This window comes from Bacillus rossius, assembly GCF_032445375.1.
Source record: "Bacillus rossius redtenbacheri isolate Brsri chromosome 4 unlocalized genomic scaffold, Brsri_v3 Brsri_v3_scf4_2, whole genome shotgun sequence".
Lineage (NCBI taxonomy): Eukaryota > Metazoa > Arthropoda > Insecta > Phasmatodea > Bacillidae > Bacillus > Bacillus rossius.
The window spans coordinates 13,689,740-13,705,728 of NW_026962011.1; positions in this window are offsets into that span (position 1 = coordinate 13,689,740).

Here is a 15,989-nt window from a genome sequence, read left to right on the forward strand (position 1 = left end):
TTTTACCCGCGTAAATTGTTCCGTCCACGCAAACGAAGTACTGAGGAAAGCAATTCATGAATAAAGAAAGAGGTACACTATGAATAGAAAAAAATTCTGTACTTATACAAAAGATTGTTTGGAAACCAACCAATGGCTATATTTTTTGCATATATGTAAAACCTTTTTTTCGAGATAATACTGAGTATTTCTTACGAAAATTGGAGCACAATTTTTTGATTAAATAATGTTTCATTCCAGCATATATTTTTTTTAAACTATGGGAAAGACAATCGATAGTTAAATAGTTAAAATTTTATTAAGTTTTTTATGCTTATTAATGTACGAAGTTAATACTGAAAGCTTTTCAGGGAACGATTTAGAAAACATATGTTTCACTTTTGGAGGTAGTGGCAACACAAAACATAAATCCCCGGGTAAGAATCCGAATCCAGTATAACTGCGAACCCTTTTTTGTAGTGATACATGTGAATGTACAAACTTTCAAAAATCTGTAATTTTACATGAATATTTCTGTTGCATGGACAAAAAACATTACGGTTTGTAAACAATAACAGTATAAACGCATAGCTCCATTCAAAGCACTCCGTGCTGCGCCTAGAGGGTTGAAATTGTGTTGCTTGGAAGCCGCGAGTGGATGGCATGCAAGGGAAGAAACGAGACCAAGGAACAAAGTTTTATTGATGGGCTTCTCTCTTCCCCGAGGGGAGATATCCCGGGCGCTGCGGACGCAATGTCTTCTCGAGATGAAAGACGAGAAAAAGCGCGCAGCCTTTCTGCCGTCTGTCTCCCTCCCCTTTTCCCCTTAATTTTCCTTCTGCACCAGCCGGGTCACCGCAGGGGGTGGTTCCGGAGGGAGGAGGGAGGTTGGGTCTGAAGGGTTGGCACCCTGCTGTCACTTCCCCAGCATTATGCCCGGGAATCTTTCATTTCTGCAGACAATTCTCTCTATCTTTTATTTTTTCCTCTCCTGCGCCGTGACCCATTTACAAGACCTCGGTTCTCCGGGAAGTTTAATCTACTTCGCCAGAATTGTTCCGCATTGAAAACCACAAAACACTTTTATGGCGGAACGAAGAAAACTAGAGATTGTTCAGTATAGCTGTACAGCCCATGCCATAATTTTTAGAAAGCAAGCTGAAGTTACTTTTAAAATTATCGTGATTAACATTCTAATGGTTATTAACTTACGCCAAGTAGTTTCATTATTACAATTTATTTTCCCTTTGCTAATAAGTCATTTATGTTCTTATTGCAATGTATTACTTTAAGGTGTTTTCATAATTTTTTAATGGTCTTTATTTAGTTTGGCTTTGTTAAATACAATTTTTATCACTGTTATTTTGTATTTGTAAATATTTGTTTTAATAAGGGGTAGACAAGGAGTCACACCCTTAATTCACCAGATTAAAAAAAGCCCATGTAATGAATAAAATAAATTTTTATATATAATTTTTTTTTAGTGACGAAATATTCTTAATCGCTGAGATGTAACATTCATCAAGTTGTCAAACATATGTTGGCAGACGAGTGACTATGAATTTCTTACCACCTCTATGCTTTTTGTATTAACATATTTTTAGCCTGATAAATACGTATTATATCATGATTAACTAATAAAATGTTAAGATGTGATTTGCTTCGATGTGGTACTCAAACAAATAAGTAAACGCACCTTGTTTGAACATGTACACAATTGTCTGAGTATATGCTATCCTTCCAGTCTCATTTCCCAAAATGTAACTTGTACGATGTTAGTAACATAACAATAATAACCTCATGAAGTTATTACAAACAACGTTGACGGAACAACATTTGTAGAAGGATACTTAAGAGCTTTGGATATATTTTTTAAAACTGTCGAATTCAAGATAAGTTACAAGACAAGCTGAAAGCGTTTATAATGCTTGAGTCAGACGAACAATGGTATCAGGCCAGACTCTTTCGGGTTCCCCGCTACCGAAGTGCCGTCTCGCCTGAGGACGTGATGGCAGTAAGTTGTATCTTCAATTATTTTGCACATGATTTTTAATAAATTCATAGCAAAAATCTCATTTCATTTTCTATAAAAGGCTTTTCCCACTAAACATTTCCTTCATTATAGTAGGTTTTATGATTTTAAAGCAAATTTGTATTTGTCTTAGCTTGAAATAATACAGTTTTGTATGAACCATTTTATGTAGTTTTGGTTTTAAAAATTATTATTTATAGTGTATAACATTCATAATACAATAAAAATGACTTTTTTTAAAAAAAAAAAGGAAAACTCATATTTCAGTGATTTTGGGAAAACCTAATTTGTAATAATTTAATAAATGATATAGTTAAAAATAAAGAGTTTTAAGACGAATGCTATACACAAACTATTATCCCAAAACTCTAAAAGACATTATTTCATGTTATTAATGCATGTTAAGACTGACATAATAGTTTTTCCGATAAATTAATAAAAAAATGGACGCCTATACTAATGCACGCTCGTTAGAAGTTGTACTTGATTGGCGTAGTAAAAAAAACTTTAATTTTGCATGCTAATAATTAATACAAGTAAATTAATAAAAGTAATGGCGTAAAAAAATAAATACTGATGGTAAAGTATCAAATTAATCATTTAAAAAAATGGAATTAAATACTCACTATTCCGTATTAATATAAACACGTGTATGATATTAATTATTTAATTTAGTAAAATAACCAGGATAATTTTTAACTTACAATAAAAATCAATCAATTTGCTGAATATTTATTCCTTTTAATAATTTAATTTAATTATTTGTTAAATAAAAATGTTAGAACTTATAATGCAAATAAACCATACATAAGGGAAAGTTACCTCACTTATAAAAATACACTTAAAAAATACATTTGAAAAAGTTTATGAACGCAATTCATATCACTAATATTTACAATAAATGAAATTTTTTCAATTATGTGGACCAGGAAATATAAAACTGATAAATCACTAAATTGTAAGATTTAAAACAACATATATTATTTTTATTTGTATGCATTTTCTTTTTTGTATGTAGTTATGAAAATTTCGTTTCAATGTGCACGCTCATTGTAGAAATCCATTCCCATATTTTTTTTTCTTAAAGTATAACTTCAAAAAAAAATTAGATGGACTTGTATAGTATAAAAAAGGCCTTTTGTAAACAATTAAGGATGTTTTTGTGATACGTTTATTGAAAATCCAGGGCAGGAGGAGTTTTTTTTTAGGTAAACGCCCCCATAAATCGAGGTCCTTGGCTCGTCTCTCGTGGAGGATTCCCGTCACGCTCCCTTGCAGCCGAGGCGCAGGACACGTTGCGCGCGTGTCCTGGGGGCAGGACTCTCTGCGACGGGAGGTCGGCTCCCTTTGCCACGGCAGTTGGCATGCGGGGCGGCAGGAGCGACCACGCGACGCCTCCCGGTGTTGGCGTTTAAGCACCGGATGACCACCCAGGTCTCTGGCGCCGCAACACCTACCGGAGGCCTTGGCCTCCGCTAGGGTCGATGTTCTGCGCGGAGGTAAAGGTCATTAAATAGGCTCTCTCTGTGGTTCGGCGCGTCCTTTCATTCGTTAACAGACGAGGCTCCCGCGTTCCGGATCTTCGGGTGGATCCCGGCAGTTGACCTAAGTCAGGGGTCAGCAGACCGCGGCTCTTTTCATAGGATTGTGCGGCTCTACAACTAACTGCATTGCCACAGCACTGAAATAAAAAATCCCGAACAAAACCAGACGGGACAATCACTAGGCATGTCCTCAACCTGTGCACTCGCCCGGGTGCTTTTTAATCGTAATAATTAAATAATTAATTAGAATAATACATGTTTTCTTGTTTTATCAGCAGAGCTATACTAATGAATTAATTTTTTTTTCATCTTCCTATTTTTTTTCTTTTGAGTAGCCTTTATTTTTAAGATTTTAAGTTGAATTGTGAATAAAACAATTTAAATTTTATCTCTTCTTTTTATCGTCTTAAAATTCCGTGTGAATACAGAGAAAATACATGCTGCGGCTCTCTAAAAAACTGGGGAATCTCTGTACTTAATATTTGGCTCATCTCACTCAAAAGTCCGCCGACCCCTCACTTCGGCCACCTCTCTTAATATGTGTTCTCATTTCGAACAATGACAAATTTACAATATCAGGACATTTTTTTTGTATAGCATAAAAACTGATCCAACCAATATGGCGCCTTTTGGATCTTCAAAGTTTTATTGTAATAATTGTTTGCATTAGGATCCGAATGAGCGTTTACCTGCACATATAGCTCGTTGCCCAAATTTGTATTTATTTTCGCCCATAAACTGAGAACTGTGTGTTCCATTTGCGGTGCACCCTATGCGAAGAGTGTTGGTTTTAGTGTATAAAATTTGTATTCATACATCCATAAATCTATTTCATAGCAGTAATACATTTTGTTGCTGCTCACTCATGTCGTGTGACGTCTGGACCCACACAGCCTCGTGTTTAAATATACACTGTAAACATTTTATAAATGAAACAGTAATATATAAAATTATTACAGATATTTGTAAATTTGTACATTTACAAGAAAACACCTTGATGTCAATTAGCTACTATTTTATAACCACATTTTTCACTAAACGGTTTAGTCATTAAAAAAAAGTCACGAAACACATTCTCGCAGGCAAAAAAAAAAATGTTGGTAATGGGTGGAATTGTCAGTGTTAAGTTTTCAGTTCTGCACCGATGATAAGATTGTTATTCTGGAACGGAGAGCGCGTCCTAGAGACGGATTGAGAAAGCTAACTCTGGCTATGCAAAAAAAAAAAGTTTACTCTAGCTTCATCCCACGTGACACCTAGCACTTGTCTCTCGGCAGTGGATAGCTTCGTAATAGCTCAGGCGGAAATATCTTCATCCCTAGTCGCACCGGACGCGTCTCTTGCGCAAGTCGGGGCCGGGTCAAAACGTGCTCTTGGCGTCGAGACGCAGGGAAGACAGTTGCCATCACGTGTGTAGAGAGACAGCACAGGGAGGAAAGAGGAAAAAAAAACAGAGACAAATCCCTTGGCTTCCCGGACAGGTGCGTTAAGTCCGAGAGGGAGCAAAGACGCGGAGGATCAAAAGAAGCCGACAAGGATCCTTCAAAGCGCTTTCACGCCTGCCCAATTCGCTCACCTGACCCCCCCTTCTCCCCCCACCAGAAAACTTCTCAACAACGAAACGCCGTCGTAACAGAAGCCGCGTGCACATGTGTTCGAGAACATTTCCCAGTGCGGCAAGTGATTAAAATGGTTGTTCTGATATAATAAATACATATTTATCAAAAAAGTACCTAGAAAAAATGGGCGCGCGCTAGAAGTTGTACTTACTTGGCGTGATAAAAAAATCCAACTTTATTGAATAATAATGTAATTCTCAATAACTTATAATGCAAATAAAGTATACATACGGGAACATAACTTCACTTATATAAATACAACTAGCTGCCCGACCCGGCTTCGCATGGCTATACTAATGGAAAAAAATTAAGCCACATCTCCCATTTACAGTAATGGTAAATAAAAAAAATTGAGTGAAAATTTATTACACTGTTGTATAATGTACCGGAGAGAAAATGAATAGCACCGATGGTTTCCCGACTCGTGCACGCAACGTACAACTGATGTACCCGTACTTCGCTACGGCAGTCTACAGGCAGATCACTCTTGCGCCGCTCATTATACATGCCCCTCCTTGTGGGTACGCCACTGCCGCGCGATGCCCGTTGCCATGGAGACGCAGAAGGCATGAACAATGCAAAATCCTGTTCTCAAGCAGACAAAGTACCCACTGTTGCCTGGTTTTAGCCACCCATGGGATCTAATTTTCGGAAAATGTCATCCTGCGTAACATAAGGTACATTACTGTGAAGTTTAAAGTACCTGCCAAAATTTCAACGGTGATGAGGACTGCACTTACAATGAAATAGTCGTTGCCATAGAGACTAATGAAGCATCAACAAAGCAACAGCCGTTGCCATGGTGATTTCCTACAAAAAACTGGAAATTTTGATATATTACGCCCCTCAAACTCCCCTTGGGATCGGATTTCCGCATAATCCGTTCTTAGTGAGCGTCTACATCACAAAATGAGTAACTATGCTAAATTTCAAGTCAATCGGGTGTAAAGTTTTAGAGATCTCGTGATGAGTGAGTCAGTGAGTGGTATTTTATCCCCTTGGGGGTAGAATTAATCAAAATCCTTTCTTAGCGGATGCCTACGTCATAACATCTACCTGCATGCCAAATTTCATCCCGATCCGTCCAGTGGTTTGGGCTGCGTTGATAGATCACTATGTCAGTCAGTCAGTCACCTTTGAGTTATATATATTTAGATTGAAAATGTGTATGGACACAATTCTTGTCACTACTATTCACAATAAATAATGTAAAATATTGTAAAAATGCTATCTAGCATGGCTTTTGTAGTTAAATAATGAATCTCAGTGTCATCTGAGGTTGCCATGTATGGCACGGAGTTAAAGCGTCAAAGCATGTTTAGTTGAAATATTATAACTCAAGAGTAGGTGATTAATAAATTATTACATAAATGTGTCGTATATACTAACCTTTTCTGGTTCAATACAACCCGTTATGAAAAAAATCGGAATATCAGCATCGAATTCGTATCCAATTTTCCCTTAGTCCACCGTCAACAGGAATTTTCGCCAGGAAGTTTGTACATGTTACGAGGGGTGGAACCAAAAATAACCAGAATCGAAATGTTGCCCATCATGTACTTTTAGCATCGTCAGTTTGCCAAGTGGCGGCACCTGAAAACGAAGAGTGTTGTTTCTCTGTCAGTTCTGTGTTTTTTTTGTTTGTTTTTTTTAGTGCACTCGTGGCACGAAAAAATACCTTATTTTTGTTTTTGAAATATTAACATCTTAGATCTCGGTATACGGCATTTGGTAGAGTAATTTTCTTGAATATGGAACAAAAATCTATGAACGGAAATGTGTTTACTAGATGGCGGAACCACAGGAAGCAACATAAACCAGTATATAGTCATTTCGTAAAAACTAGGGTATATGCCAAACGTATTGATGTGCCAAATGAAACTTTATGATAGTAAAACTAACCTTGAATAAATTTTGTACAGTTAAGTAGTCGTAGTAAACATATACCTAAACCTTTAAATACGTTCGGAAAAGGATAATTACACTGTTGTTAATACACAGTCTCCTCACAAAAGTTAAATGGTCTGGATTGGTTATTGGTAGTACGAGTTTGGTTACAGGAAGGGACGAGGTCCAAATCTCACCAATGGGATTTTTTTTTACTTTTTATATAATATAATTAAATTATTATTAATGTTGAATCATTTCACTGAGGTTAAGGTTTGTTTGTAGGAAGTATTTACAGACGGATCTCATTAGATTAATGAAGAACAAATTTACAAACATATACTTAGTGTTAAAATACGTATTTTAAATTGTTTTAGATTAATGTTTTTGTAATGCCATTGAAGTAAAACATACAATGTGTAGGGAAACTTTAAAGTACTAACATTTTAGTGAATTTCAACAATCTGGGCAGTATTTTAATAAAAATTCCTTGTCGGAAAAAAAATTCCAAAGCCGGGATATATTTGACTGCAACTTTTAGTTTGAAAAATACCTGGAAAATAGCTCCACGTTCTAAAGAATAAAAAAAGTTTTATATCTTTGACGTCATTTTCGTCCCAACATAATTTTCCTGGTTAATTCATTATAGGTATTTTGAAAGTTACTTTTATATCTTGTAAAACCTATTCAAGTTTACAAAATGTATTCCAGGATAGTTTCAGTTCCATAATGTTTAGTTTGGCTCTCCAATACGCTTAGTACATTCCCCAATGTAGCTCTCTAGCGGCTAAAACTGGTATTACAAGTACATGATGCGCAACATTGAGAAACAACTTTGTAACATTAATAAAATTTTACGTAAAAAACTTTATATTGGTTATTAGTGCGGTGGTGCACTTTCAGCCGTAAATCACGCATACTATTTTACAGCGATCTACAATTCCAGCTTTCCAAACACGCTATTTTAAATTAACTATGTCCATTAAACAATGCCCCAGTTTCAATGGTATATTATAACAGTTTAATTTGGACTATTTATAAAAGGTCAAACATCAAATTTAAGGTGAAATAACCTATTTTTTCTTATAAGTGTTCAATATGTGCACCTTTAATTATACGGCACACATCCAACCCAAAGTCATATTCTTCCCAAATAACACATCCGGAGTAATGGAAGCAATACTCTATTTAATCCTGTGTCTCAACTCTGACAAATCATTAATTAGCGATTAAACGCACACACGATCTTTTATGAAGCCCAAAAAGAAAAATAAATTTGCATGGTATTATGTCAAGTGAACGTAGAGTCAATCGAAAAAGAGCTCTGTTGGTCTCGACCATTGCAACCAATCCAACGGTCAGGGACTTCGAAGTTCAACCACTCTCGTACAAAGAGATCCCAATGGTGAGGGATTAAATTACATATTCACTTTTAGAAAATTGCAAAACACAAAGAGCTTTACGCTCAGGAGTCGCCATTGTGCGTAGGTGGTGCTGCAAGCGAGAAAACAACAGAGATCATGCGCTTTCTTAAAACGGTTTGAGTTACTCTTTAATTGTAACCTTGAACCAAAATCCTACAACGCTTGCAGCTGATACTATTAAAATTTATAACTGGGACATTCTTTTATGGACATACTGTAGATTGCTCAGTGTTCCCAAGTACCTGTAAGTGATTGCGTCCTTGGTAGCACTAAAGCCCGAACTAACTGAACATCATCCAATGTACTTGTTTACTTTTTGTAGATATTCGCGCTTGAAATTTTACAGATACCAATTTTAATTCTTGGTATATAGGGAAGCAATTCTGTATTGAGTTCGATGTGAGAAGTGCCGTGTCTTCAGTGGTGCGTTTTTGCACTGCAGTGTTCCTTTCGCAACACTTGAAAACAAATATTAGTAAAATTATGTATACATCGAGATTTAGTGACTTTGAGTTTTTGCTGTGTAGTTTTAAAGAAACCACAATAAATGTTAATAAAGATCGTAAGCTTTCACGACCATTGACTGAAGTAGCTTGGCTTCTGGGCTGTAGCCACGTCCAAGGCGAATATATCACCGAAGTTTCGGTCGACATTGCAGTCGCCATCATCAGGGTACAGTTACCTACTGAGGTTATTACAAGTTCTTCTGCCTTTAAAACTCTCGCCTGAGAGGAGTGTTTACCAATTGGCTGCAGCTGTGGACCAATCACAGCCTTCCTTTCATCCAGTTGGCCCGTTGGTTTGCTCAATCGGAGCTGGGCTTTTGTGATTGGCTGGAGGTTCTGGCAAAACAGTTACCTATTATCATCAGATTGGTGAGCTGTTTGGCCAACCAGAAGCGACTTGTCTTGACTTTTCTATGTTTTGAAAAATGTTGGCTTAGAGTGGAGAGAGAGGTGAGCCCTTGGCGGTGCCTTCCTGTTGCTTGCAGATCTGCCCTTTGAATGAGAAGGAGGAAGAAACACAGTGTTCTGTGAGCTTTATTATGTCTCTGCTCAGGTTATCTTCTCCCCGATATGTAAGGAGAATTTTGAGGTTATGGGACAGACACTTTAGTGAAGAATGATACTATATCAAAGCTGACCGGGAGATCAGTTGGTTGAAGAGAAAGTTGCTTAAGAATTGAAATGAAATTTGCAGGATTTTCCGACATGAGAGGTTGGAGTGGGTACTTAATTTTGGATTAATCCATTCAAGTATCTGGCTAGTGCAAGGGTAGGAGAGCCGATTGCACTCAATTCGCCCTGGACGCTGCTACATCCCAGAAGTCAAGCTACTTCAACTATAATTTTTGTAGGATTCAAAATTGTGCTACAGGATAAGGTTAAATTACCCGAATGTACACCAAAAATGTAATAACTGATGTGTTAAATTGTGTAACTAATTTACTTTTTCGTTGTTTGTGTAAATTAAATAGATGATGCAGTAAAATTAGTTTTTGTAACTGTGTGCACATGTTAATTGATATACAATAGCGTAAAAAATTATTCTTTAACAGCTATGGCAAATTTACCAAATAATTGAAAACTTAACACCAATACGAGAAGGTTCAAAGTCACACTTAAGTTACTGGACTCTCTGCTGCCACATGCCTACATTTTGTGTGAAATTAAAAGTTATTTTTTACAGTGTATCTTGCGTCACGCCCGTCGTCGTGAAGGTCGGCGGCGTTGTTCCTCCGCGCCCTGCTTTCAATTTACATGATTAATGAAGCTCGCTGGTATGTTTCATTACAACCAGATTTAAGAGGCGCCTGGAAACATGCCGGGCAGTCCTTGCCCCCGTCCCGCCGACACGACACAGACGCTTTTGGCGGTGCCGACGCACGAGGAGCGGCTATTCACGTCGCGCACGCAGTTGCACAACTACAAGTCCCGGCACCGTCCAGACTTCCGCTCACCGGCTCCCAGTTACCAGTGAAGACAGTGGAGTTGGAAGCTTGTGACCCACGACGTCATTGTTTCCCGGCAGAAGACCGAAAATCGTTTGACCGACAGGCAGTAGACCCAAAGTCATTCGGCCGAAATTCGTTTTGCCGAAAGTCACTCAACCAAAAAGTCATTTGACCAACATTCATTTCTCCAACAGACAAGGTGAGTTCCGCACTAGCGCAGCCATGTTTGTTTGACAAGTTGGATGACTCGAGCTTCCATCAAATATTTAATACATAGCACGGGTTTTAACGGAGATAAGCCAATCAGAATCGTGCCGGTAAAAAATGGAAATGGCGGACTTTTCCGTCGTCGTGAATATTTTTAAACTGGCAAAGAACACTTAGGATGTTCTTTGAATAATTCTTGTAATGGGGAGTTTTGGAATATTTTTATGGAAGAATGCCATTGCTGGTTTTCACTATAGGCTATGTGATGAAAAAAACATACAGAATTAACTAAAAAGATAAATCCATAAACACACGGACAACATGCCAAAATCAGCTGATATGTTAAATCCCTAGACAGTACAGGAGTTCGGTTAAAGTATTTTAGTCAAAAAAAAAATATTAGCTACATAACAGTCGAATAAATTGGGTTGACAACGATGGGGCAGTTGAGAACAAGAACAACAAACACAGACAAACAACCAATTTGGACAACACGTCGACAAAAAGGCCAATTCAACGATTACATATAGTAACACATCTTGACAACACGCTTAGATGAACCCAGCGATGAAACTGAACGGATATTTTAAACAACCCAACGACGACAGCACAGACGGACGCACTAGGCTTCCTACGACAAAACAATTGGGACGTTTCGGGAACGGACATCTACTGCCATCATCAGTCACAAACAACCATCTCATCGTTGTCAGCCCACGGTGTTCGTCAGTGCTGTAAGATTTTTTCTTACCTTATTCCATCCACGGAATTTTCTGTGCTGTCTAGGCATTTAACATTTTGCATCAGCTGATTTTGACTTGTTCCAAGTGTGTTTATGTTTATGTCTTTTTTTGTCCTTTCTTCGCGTTTTTTCTATGACATACAGTGTCAACCAGCAGTTGCAAATGTCCAAAAAAATTTTTTAAATCGACATATGAGAGATTAAAAATGCTATAAAGGTAAAAAAATTGGAATATTTATGCAGAAAATAATTAACAATATCTATTAAAACGAATGATGTGACAAAGAATTTTTAATTATGAAGAAAATTTATTTTACTATGAAACAAGTACGTAAAAATAAGATTGAAATTATTCACTGTTTTAAAAGAAAGAAATAAAGAATAATCAAAACAGGTGGATTATATTTTCATCCAAGATTTTTATGCAGTTGCTCTGTCCAGTAATAAATGCTTATATTGTGACCGGATCAAAAAAAACGTCTAGGTTAGTTATATGTCCAAACAAATGTGATGGAAAAAATTGGAAGCCATTATTTATTTCAATATTACTTCTTAAACTTTGTTGTCAAATAGAGTGGGAGACGTAACTTTGGAAGTGTGACAAGAGTTTTAACAAAAATAGGAACGACACACGGTTTTCAATTCAATTTTTTATTTTATTTTATGAGAATTAAAGTATAAGTGGACTTTTTATTATTATGGTCTTAACCTGCTAAAATATTCTTAATAAAAATTTCAAAAAATAATCTCGGCTGTATAAAAATGTTAATTTTCAAATTTATTACGCTTAACGTATTTTAAAAACTCGGTTTTTATCAACTTAATTTGAGTTAATCTGTTCAAACTCGTCGAACAATAGAAGGGTTTCGTCAACGTAATGAGCTAGTTTCAGTTCAGCACCGTGACCATCTGATGTGCGAGCGATTTTTTGCCTTTAGCTTTATCGCGCATATATTTCGCGCATACGAGCTTATAACAAGTACACAAGAAGGAGAAAAATATTTTTAAAATACAAGTTTAATCATCATCTAGAAAACAAATTTCTTAAGAATGTAAAAAAAAAAACGTAGATTTTAATCTTATATTAAGGCAGGCACTGATCCACTTTAAACACTCGTTGCTAACTTAGCTACTGAGAATAAAACGTTTATTTGAAAATACATAAATTATTTGTTGTGTTTAGTAGTTAATTAATACTACCTGCTCGGTTTTCTGTTCAAAAACCTTTTAGATAATTTAAACACATAATACCGTGTAGGCCATAGGTGACCATATTCGAGTGCCTCTGTGTTGTAATAAAATAAATAACGCCAGATTATAGCTTTTTGTAAGTACTGTAAATTTTTTTTACATAAAATTGTGTGCTTAAAGTTATCTACAATGATACACATTTATTATTCCTTATATGTGAATACATGAAGTTTTCATAAAGGGAAAATAAAATTAAAGTTACAAAATACGCAAGTTTTTTTTTTTTTTTAATCTAAAACAGTGATTGTGTTGGTGTCTAGCGTGCTGGAAGTCACACAAAAGAGTCAACCAAAAACTGAAAAAGAAAAAGAAATCATTTGCACTTGTATGTGTTCATGAAAGATTCAGTGGCTACCGTCATCATGATTTTTTTCTATACATGCTACGTCGTGTTGAAGACTTTTACGACTTCGCTCCTCACCTGGGTGGCGGGCCTGCCTGTTCTGCCACATCTCGAACGGGGAGAGAAAGATAACCATTCTTAACAAATGACGGGGAGGCTGCGCTTCCTCGCGTTCGTAGGCAGATCCCTACCGCAGACTTCTCACGACTACGTGTGAATTACCGTCCTGTTTCTTGAGTGACACGAGTCGTGAATGAACGTGTTTGTTGCGGGCGACGGTACGTTTGGTTAGCGCTGCAATACTTCCCTGAGAAAGATCCTGCATTCACTTTGCATTCTTTTACGCTGCTGTTCAAAGATGACGGAAGTTATACTGCCAACGTCTGGAAATAAAGAAATTAAGTTCTCTGAAATTAAATTTTGCATCTTCATGTATCGAAACAATGTTATAATCATTTTTTAAATTAAAATAAAAGAAATCATGAATATTTATTGTTTCTGTTTAAATTAAACTTTCGGAAAAGCACCACACGCCAACAAAACTTATATTGCTCCTAAATAATAGAATGAAAATTGTTTTTATTCACGCTCTGATAAATAAATAACAGTTAACGCTCAAGTAAATATTTTTGACAAATGGTCGTTATCTCCAAGTGAATAAAGGGTTATATTTATCTCTGCTCTTCGCCAATATTGATAGAAAAATTAAAGTTCCTCAAACAATCAAATTTTCTCACCATAAAATTCCGCCTCAGTAAATAATGTTTTAAGCAAAGGTACCATGCAAAATTTTTTTCGAGCAAATTCTTTAAACATAAACACCACTATCACAAAAAATAAATTAGGCAACTTTATATTTTTAATTAGTTTAAATCTTTATTTTTTTTCAGGCACAGCAATTTTATTTCATATTACAAATGTTAAACAGTTCTTAGTATTATCTTGAAAACTTACTTTTTTTTTTAATAACACACGAGTGATGATAGTTAATTGTTGTTAGATATCGTAGCCTAGAGTCAAATTCGTCTGTAGACAACGTGATCTAATGAGCTCTTCTATCTAGTAATTTTATAACTGTAACGTGGATAAAAGCAAGGCAGTGCTAGGCACGAAAAGGAAACGCGCATTTTGTGACTCACTCGCTTCCAGACGCTAGTTAGTGAGATGGCGAAATGTGTCTTTGCAGTGCTGCGTGCAAGTATATTAAATTAAGCTGTGGTCTTATGACTTTATTTGTGGGAATCGTGTCATTTAGTTCGAAGCTTGTGCATCTTGTGGTTCTGTTAAGATTTTAATGAAATTTTTTGAGAGTGGCAATGTTGTATGGCTTCCGGATTGTCTTGAATGTAAGCAACCGAATATTTTCTTGTGAAAACAGTTTATTTCATTTAAATATGTGTCTCCTTAAAAATTCTGTATAGCAATTTTGCAATAAATTGATGATCACTTGTTTTTATTTAGTCTAGTTTACAAAAAAATGCGTGCTCATCGACTACGGAAAATTGTTTTCACAACCAGGCGGTAACATTTCTACACAAAAGCTATTCAAAATTCATCTAAATAATTTAAAAACCAGTTTACTTAACTTAAATTAAAAATTATGATTTTCATTGTTGACGTGTTCAAATTATTTTGTGTAACTAGGACAACCATGGTTTTAAAATTTTTACACAAACACTAAATATCTATTAACCAAAGAAACAAATAAAATCGTGTCTTGGATACAAATGTAAAATGACCATGATAAAATAAAATATATAAATTTACGTATTAATCCTGAGATGATGCTGACACATGATTTAAATAGTAATATATTCCTATGGTGTCCGTTTAGCCAGAATTTTTTTCTCTGGCACTTATAAGCCACTTAGTGGAGCACTAAAAATTATTTTCAGGTTTTGAATGACAGAATAGTTTTGTATCGGCAAAAAAACTGTTTAAATTACAATTTTTTTAAAACTATTTATGTCAACCTTTAATTTATGAAGTCTCCAGCAGTCTTAAACAAAACCTGCAACCGAGTAGAAATAAAGTTCCCGAGAACAATACAGTACTGTGATATATTTTTAAAAGCTCATGGTTTTTTGTCGAAAAAGTTTTAAATTTTTTTTGCTCGTAGTTCTGCGAGGGGCATCTCAGTTCCGGAATCGCCATAATGGATTCGCCTCCAGGTCTTCCTTTTTTTTTTTGTCGTAGTCTGGTCTCCACCTCGTACGTCTCATCTCATCCCAGGCACCCACGCTTTCCCCACGTGGTCCAGTAGGTCTCCCAATTGTTTGCACACACTTTGTCTTTCCTTTGCAGAAAGGGTGGCTGGACACCCTCCCCTCCCCTACCTTTCTCATTCTCTCAACCACCCCCTACAGGGTCCGTCAGTCCCACGCCATTCCCGCTCCACTCTGCACGGTCAATATTGAAGCTTCTTTCGAGATTGCAGCGAGTACGTTCCGTCTCTGTCGCGCGCCCTAGTGTGTGTCCACCCAGCTGCCATCACGCCAGTGCCCAGCTCTCTCCCATGCACACACTCTCTCTGTCCCTCCCTCTCTCCCTCTCTCCCTCCCTCTCTCTCTCGCTCTCTCACTCTCTCACTCCCACTCTCTCGCTCTCTCACTCTCTCAGACTCCCTCACTCTCTTTGACTCTCTGACTCTCTCACTCTCTCTCACTCTAACTTCTCTCTTTCTCAATCTCTCTGTCTCTGTTTCTCTCCCCCTCTCTCACCACTCACTCACTCTCTCTCGTTCTCTCACTCACTGACTCTCTAACTCTCGCTCACTTTCACTCACTTTCACTCACTTTCTCTGTCTCTGTCTCTCTCTCGCTCTTTCCCACTCTCTATCTATCGCACTCTCACTCTCTCCCTCTATCTCTCTCCCTCTATCTCTCTCCCTCTATCTCTCTCCCTCTATCTCTCTCCCTTTCTCTCTATCTTTTTCTCACTCGTCTGTTTTACGTCAATATTGTATACTTTTTTTTTCTGACCAGTGAGAAACAAATATTATAACTCA